Below are 8,570 nucleotides of genomic sequence, written 5' to 3'. Positions count from 1 at the left end.
TCAAAGTGTAGCTAAAACCGAACCCGTTATTCTCGCTGTTACTTGATCTCCATACTGCTGGGTTTTTTCTTTTATATGGTTTTTATTGATGATAATATGATTTTACGACAAGGGCTCTCTCCAGCTCAATAGCTTTTTAATTTTGGCCATATGGTTCACTTATCAATGCCAGAATGTCAATCAGGGTACAAAAAAATGCAAACTTGAAGCACTGATTATGGCATTCCATTAAACTCAGCTTTATGATCAAGTGAGACAAAACTTTGTACTGGTTGTATTCTATTGTTGAATTACAGAGAGCATTTTAATAAATGGCATTCTCACATGATACATCAGCTATTCTCCATCTCCTAAGAAAGCTCTGGGGTGAGTCTTTCAGTGGCATGAAAAATTATTATGACCAGCCTTGGAGGACATTTATAAAACATGTTGCTTGCTACCAACATCACTTATGACCCTACTTGTCTCTGCCATCGCCCATTTGCCCTTCTGCTGTCCAGCAGGTGCCACATGGCTGTTTATGCACCGCACCTCCAGATTGAGAAACAGATTTTCCCCCAGGGCCACTGCTCAGCTGAATTAGGTCTCCAACAGCCCCACATAACTGCTAGCTATGCTACACACACACCTTATACTTATTGTCATTATGCACTAAGGAATACTGGCAATAATAGGCTGTGTCACAGTGGACAATGTACCATAATGATGCTCGTCCAATTATCACACATATTCTAATGTATATCAACATATAGGTGTCAGTATAGCAGTAAAACCCAACATACAAGCCTTTTACTCGTTAGCCATTATCTCTGTCTACGTGTCAGCCCCACTCTACCTCATCCATCAGTGGAAATTGCCTATCATTATCAGATATTAGTGGGACGGTGGATCATTCGGAGAACATCAATGACCATGATGTCCAAAAATAACTAAAAGAATGATTTGTTTTATATTGTATGCTGTATAGTGTTCTATGGTGTCAGACAGAACTTTATTTTTAGTAATTATTCACATTTTATCAGTTTACCTCCAGAGACACTGAAACAAAAACATGCCAACATATGTTTGCAAAAATTTTATACTACTCCAGAACTTTTACAATTACTTAACCTCAGCATCATCACTCGAACTTGGGGTCATCTCTGTGGAGCTTTCAGAAAAAAACATGCTTATTTTATACACTATTTAATATTACACTGTAGAGGTAAAGGTAAACAGTATGATGCATATCAGTAGTGCAAATGGCAATATTGAAATAAATAAGAATTGTGGTGTACTAGGTTAATGATCAGTAAGGCATTCAACTATCAATATACAAAAAATATTATAAATAAATAAATAAACTCACTCATTCACTCAACTAATGTCCATATTTGTACGATCGCACCTAGATTCATGGTTTCCAGTTGCTCATTCCATTTTTAGCCATTCCTGGCTGTAGAGAAGGCACATCCGAAAATCTGCTTTGAAATTCTTCTTATAAAATTGTATTTACAATATAATCCAAGATAAATTCTTAACTATTTGACCATGGGACAAACAGTGGATTTCTGACAGACTACTACCTCTTTATTGTTGCTGTATTTGAGTATTAATGCAATTACAGTCCATTTTGAAATACAAGAGCATGTGCAGTGCCAGGACCAGAGGTCAAACATTTTGACTAAAAACATGGTGGTGAATACAGATTCTGGACAAATTCAATCAGCTTTGTCAGGGAAAAAGAAGTTCCGCATCTAACATCATTTGCCAATTAATTTCTGGAGGGCAATGTGGCCAACGCAGTGGGATCTCCACCAAAAGCAAAAGACCACTGGGTGACTCCAAATGGACTTACCCAATGAGCCCACACTAACCTCAGGCGAAAGTCATTTACTCCCACCATTATTCTCCCATCTTATTTATTTGAAGTGATGCTTCCATTTCTTCCACTTTTGCATTCGTCTCTGAGAGAATTGCCGAGGCAATCGGTTTCCCCAACCGCTGGGCCCCATATTGTTCGAAATTACGCTTTCAATTTGCTGTGGTGCCTCGACACAGCAGGAGCCTCCTCACTCTTTCCTTTATGGCGGACAGACGAGACAATTGAAAACACAATAAATTCAGGCAAATGGTGCTCACCCACGGGCCGGCATCATCATTTCTAATGCAGAGAGAGTTGACGGTTTATTTGTGCGATGCAGCATTTTCAAAGAATCTAGTCAGAACACAATTACACTACCAGCTGTAAGAAAAATACCCCACCCAATCTCTAACCTTCTTATGTCTAATGTTCTTACTTAAAATATGAACTAGAATTGTCCATTGTCTAATCTATTTAGATGTGAGATAACATTGGAATGTCATGTGGCCACCAGCATGTTACCTACCTACAATGAGATAATATATAAAGGTCACATTAAGGTCTGACACAATACAGTTGCTTAAGCTTACTTGCCTATTTTTTCTGTCTGATCATTTACATATTCACTGATACTTCCATCTTTTAATCTATTTAAACTTTTGGCCATCTAACCAACTTTCAGTCCTTTTTATTGTCTATCTATTTTTCATCTATTCACCTTTCCATCTGATTGTCTGATCATCTATTCAAATTACTAGTTACCATTTGTCTGTCTAGCCTTCAATCAGCCAGTCTTTCAGTATATCCGATAATGTAAGTAAACATAAAAATCAATATTAGTCTATATGAGTGTCCGTCTATTCTGTTTGGGTTTTCTGCTTGACAGGGTTTCCAATGATCCAACGTTATTTTGTGCTAAGATTTATAATGAGCTTATTTTACAGTTTGTACAGAATCTGTCCTATACAGCATGACCACACCTTAGTAGATCGAGAGTACATTTGTGTTGTCCACTTCTATGGTCATGTTTACTGCTCCTCTTTCTGTCCATCTCTCTCTCCTCCTCTTTCGGTCCTGTTGTTGAAACCACTCAGTAGTTTATGTATTGCTCTATCTGATGCTGTTCGGCTTGCTTCACTGATCCCATCATCGCCCGGGTTCCTTTCCTTCAGCCCCCGCCCTAATGAGAAACTGATAAAATTAAATCGCAAGCTTCACTGCTCTCCACAACAGGTGTTGCATCTTTCCATGCTCACTCCCTCTATGTGTCACTCGCTCAAATCACTGGAGGTGAGGAGAGTGAGAAACGGCTTCTATGACATTAATGCTTTCTGTCTGCCAGCTACAGAGCAGAAGAAATGTGACACGCTCAGAGTACAGGACTCGTCTGAAAGCAAAATAAAAATGAATAACGGGTGACTGCCCTGAGAGTGTCTAACTGCTCAGCACCAATATCTGACTTAATTAACTGTTTGTTTAGTGGCACATGTACCCCAAAGGCATGTTATCATATTAAGATTATGGAGATAATATAAGTACAAGCAGAAATCTAAGATGTTCCACTTTAGAGCAATGCAGAAAGTCTAAATACAGAAGAGACAAATGCACTAATGGTGCATAAATGGTTGTATTAATAGAAATAAGTGCATTATATGAGGTACTAAAAGTGGCAGGCCGTACATGGTATTTGGTACATGGGCCTTCAGTGGGGACTTACCCGACTTAATTCAACTCTTATTACCACCACTATCACGTTACAGTTATAGAAACCATCAATACTATACAAAAACGCAATATAAAAGCGCATGGCATTACAGAGAGCGAGGCATTTCGCATATGGTGGCTGAATACCACTTTTTACTAAAGCAAGCTTCAAACCTCTACACTACAACCGCAACTGTGCACCTACATCATCTAGAGCAGTTCAGCATCAATATTTGTCTAATAACATGACAAAAACATAGTAAATAAAATACAACCTTCTCACCAGAGATGCAGACTCATAATTTGCACCACTCCTCAGAGGCTGTAAGTATGTCCGAGACCAAATTAATTTCTTTTCCTCCGTCAGCCATTGTGGGCGTAAAAAGGCTAACTCGGATGTATTAATGTGTGCAGCTCGCTACACACGTGTTTTGCCAATCAAACTTGGCTGTAACAGTTTCGCTCTGACCAACCAATCAGAGGACGGAAAAATGCTGATGCTATTCTCTGAGGCGAATTTGAAATCTGATTGGTTAAAGAAACAGACCCATTGCTAATATAGTCTAAGGTACAACGGCCAGCACTACTGATTATGAAGGCCCTGGACAGATTAGATTGACATGGCAGCACATAGAGGCTGATCTTCTACATACATGTAGTGGAAGCAGTGCAGCCAAGAGAAAAGCTATGAAATGAAGAGAATAAACTGTTGGGAATAAATTTGAATTTAGGTTGTAAATGTAGGTCAGTGCTTCTGACAGTGTTTAGGCCAGCAGAGAAGGCCTTGCTGGCCCTGACGGCCCACCACTGGTTACTAAACCACCAGGCTGAGCTAAACTCCTACTAGAACAGGACATTCACACAGAAAATGATCAAAAATGTGATAATTTTAAACCCCCCAACTATTATAAGCATGATTCATAACAAAATAATAATAAAAAAACAATTCTTAATTAAAGATTGTCTTTGGACTCTTTCAAGATAAAACACTTGGGGACAGTGCTGTTATTGGAAAATCATTAGCAGCAGGGTTGTGATATGGCCTTAAATAAAGCATTGTTACTGTTAAAGATCCATATTTGTCTTTACATATCAACATTCTTTATTACTCTTTCTTTATAAACTACAAACAAAATATATATATATATATATTCATAATGCCTCTACCACAAAAGAAAAAAAAAAAAAAAAAAACGGGACGAAGCACAAAAAATATTAAGATTAAGTTTTGGACTATCACTGGTCAGGAAATCAAACTAAGAATTAGACAGAAATGAAAAATGAAAAAAGAGATAGAACCCTCCAACCATCAATCCTGGTTCCATTTATGACTTTGTTATCAGACCTTTGATGGACTGCATCACATGCGGCAAATAATGACAAATCTTACTTTTAAATAAATAAGTAAATAAACATCCCAGAACACATTTTTGCTGACAGTTATTTTTACGTTAATTAATTCCTAATCATGATGTTACCTTTATGTACACTATAAAAGTAAATATCCCTGTATTTAGCTTTATCTAAATCAGTTCACTGCAGCAAAATCAAACAAGCAAATGGTGGCACAGGAGCTGTCTGGAGTGCATTTGTTTAAATCTTGTTAAAATCTTAAAAAAAAAACAATTTGCTGTTAAAACCAATAAAATCTTAATATTTGCAATCTTTTGGCTCAGGAGTGTTCAGGTGATGTAAGAAGATGTATAAGAACTAGTGCATTAATATAAATCAGTTGTCTTTCAGCTAAGAAAAACTGTGCAATCAAGAACAAGAAGGTGTAGGTCACTGGTGAAGTCAATTTCCTTCTTAACAAAAGATCCTAAGTTTAAATTCCACCACCAGCAATCTACCACTCCTGGGTCCTTCTGCATGGCCCTTAACCCTTAGCTGCCCAGTTGTATAAATAAGATATCTGTAAGTCACTTTCAATGAGGGCATGTGCAAAATGCCAAATTTTCAATCATATATAATACGCCTATGCATATTTGTAAGAAAGCATGAATAAATATTGAATTTTATTTCAACCATGAAAAAAAATCAGACATCAAAGATCTGCAACATTATCGTGAAAAAGACTCCACTGATGCATAACATGCATAATAAAGTAAAAATGTGAAAATCTAACAGACAGCGACTATTAAATGTTCACCGCTTTTCAGTGTTTTCTCAATTCCAGCAGAGAAACCACTAACTGTGTCTCCCGCTGTTCGTGAACTAGTTAGTTCCGTCTTCAGGACGTGGAAATGTTGGATAAATACACATAAATGTATATGACGAGGCACTCAAAGTACACAGCTTTCAGCTGTGTGGTTTGTCGGTTGGAAAAACTGAAAAGAGACGGTTCTATTTTTTTGTCTCCGTCATGAAGTGAAGTCTGTTTATTGTAGCAGGTCAGACAAACAGTGTGAATCAAAGCAAACTGGCAATTGAAAGTCAATGGCACACAGCGGGACTGTCTCAGACACCATACAAACTGTTCATACTGGCACAGCTTCACAGCTTCTAAATGTTAGGTTTTTTAGGTGACCTCATTACCTATATTAGTATTTTATAACAATAATATTATAACCCTGTGACTTGCCAATTGCAACTTTTGAAATAGGCACTTATCAAGTAGGTGATTAAATGTAACTTATGCCTCTCATCTTTCTGAATGCAAAATAATTTTCAAACGTAGTTTCCCCCTTTCTTGGAATTTATCAGATTTGTCTGAATAGCAAACAATATAAACACATTCTTTCTGTCCAGTATTTTTATTGCAAACTTGATTGATTTTTCAAAGTCCAAATGAATTACTGGACAGCAAATGTATGTAAAAAAGAAATGAAAAATCAAAGGTGTTGATTGCATACGCATTTACCTATATCTCTTAATAAATCTGTTTATTGTCTCTCTGACTATCTAGCTATCTATCTGTTCATGCATCTATCCATCTATGTTTCTGTCTTTATGTATAATCCTGTATCCATCTATCTATATATCCATCAATCCTTCCTTCTGCCTGTCTATCAGTCATATAATTGTATAACTATTCCTGTGAATGATTTCCAATCTATTGGGTGGTATAACCATTTAAGTATCCATCTATCTATTCATATACCCATCTATCTCTATTTAACCATCTTTCCATCTACCTGTCTGTCTGAACATCTAACACCTAACTGTAAATCTATGTCTCTATCTATCTCTCTGTCTAACCTTGCATTTGTCCATCTATCTATATGATGGACTAGATCAGGGGTGTCAAAATCTGGCCCCTGGTGTAATTATAATTTGCCTGTGAGATCATATCAAATGTGTATTAGAGCTGGCCTGCCAGTATATAGCGCATTCACCGCTAATACTACAAATCCCAGAATTTCTTGTTAGTGCGTTTGTGCGTCAGTCGTATTCTGCGTATTCAGCGCAGAGTTTACCCGGCGATTTGTCGACTTTGAAGCCCATAAATGCAGATTTGAAATGCTCAGTAATCCGTTTGTGGTTGATGTGGAAAGCGCACCAACCAACCTCCAAATGGGGATGATTGAACTCCAGTGTAGTGACACGCTCAAGTCAAAGTACGACTCTGTGTGCTGCACAGTTTCCATGTTTCCTTCCCGACACACTGCACAACTCCGTGCCCAAGTTGCTCAAATGTTCTCTAACGTTCGGCAGCACATATCTATGTGAGCAACTGTTCTCTTTGATAAAGCCAGACATTGACGCACTTGCATCTAAGAAGAGATGCCAGGTATCTGGCTTGAACCAATCAGAGTAAATCAGAGTGTAGAAACTGAGCTTGAATGAATGTTGTCTTTATGCACTTTTTCTACTCCAAGGCATGGACTGTTAATAGTTGAAAGATTGCATTTTTAATTGAAGGAACTTATTATTCTTTTTGGTTGTTTTGTTGTTGGCCTGTGAAAAAAATATTTCATTAAAAAGGAACTCGAAAGGCTAAAGATAGAGAGAGACATAATAAGAAACGAATACCGCTGATGTGTGTTTTATTTCAAATTTAATTTCTCATGTGTTTATAATATTAAGCTTTGGTTGTTCCACATTTAATGTTTACGCAAAACTTAAGTTTGTTTCCATATAAAAAGGTTTAACGTTACATATCTGGAGAAAAGGCAAAACATGCACAATTGCAGTAAATTTTTCAAAAAATATTGAGTTTGGCCCGCGACTTTGTCCCAGTTTTTAATTTTGGCTCACTGTGAATTTGACAAACTTGGACTAGACCATCCGTGTTGCAAACTGTATACTCTTCCATGTACTAGTCTGATCATGTATATTTATGAATGTTTAATTCAATTCAATTAATTTTTATTTGTTTAGCGCTTTTGACAATAGACATTGTTTCAAAACAGCTAATACACAGATAATGTGGAAAGAAAGAATTCATATTTTATAAGAATTGTTCTTTATAAGTGTAAGTTTGTGACAGGACGTTGTAAAGTTGGGGACTCCGGCAAGAGCAGAGAATCTTGTTTTACACAGTCTAAAAGTCCTTCTGGTGCCTGTTGGCAAACTTCAATTGGGCCTCCATGGGTTTTGCACTGAGGAGAGGCTTCCTTCATTTTATGCTAATAAGCATAAATAGCCCAGATCAGTGGAGGGCTGCAGTGATAATTGTCCTTCTGGAACTTTGTCCTATCTCCACACAGGTTCAACAAAGCTCAGTCAGAGTGCCCATCAGGTTATTGCTCACCGTTCTTTACTAATGCCCTCCTCCCCTGGTTGCTCAGTTTTGCTGGGAGAGCAGCCTTTGAAAGAGTCCTGGTTGTGCCACAGTGCAGCAGAAATTTGTTTGTAGCCTTTCCAATATCTGTTCCTTGCAACAATCCTGTCTCTGAACTCTGCAGGCAATTCCTTTGACCTTATGGCTTGGTGTTTGCTCTGATATGCAATGTCAACTGTAAGGCCTTGTTTAGAAACGTGTGTGTTTTTCCAAATCAAACTGTTCAACAGGTGGACTCCAGTCAAGGTGTAGAAACATCTCATCATTGATCAAGAGAAACGGGAGACACCTAAACTCATT

This window comes from Silurus meridionalis, chromosome 28 (assembly GCF_014805685.1).
Source record: "Silurus meridionalis isolate SWU-2019-XX chromosome 28, ASM1480568v1, whole genome shotgun sequence".
Classification (NCBI taxonomy): domain Eukaryota; kingdom Metazoa; phylum Chordata; class Actinopteri; order Siluriformes; family Siluridae; genus Silurus; species Silurus meridionalis.
The sequence above is the reverse complement of the archived record's forward strand: the minus strand, read 5'-3'. Positions refer to the sequence as shown.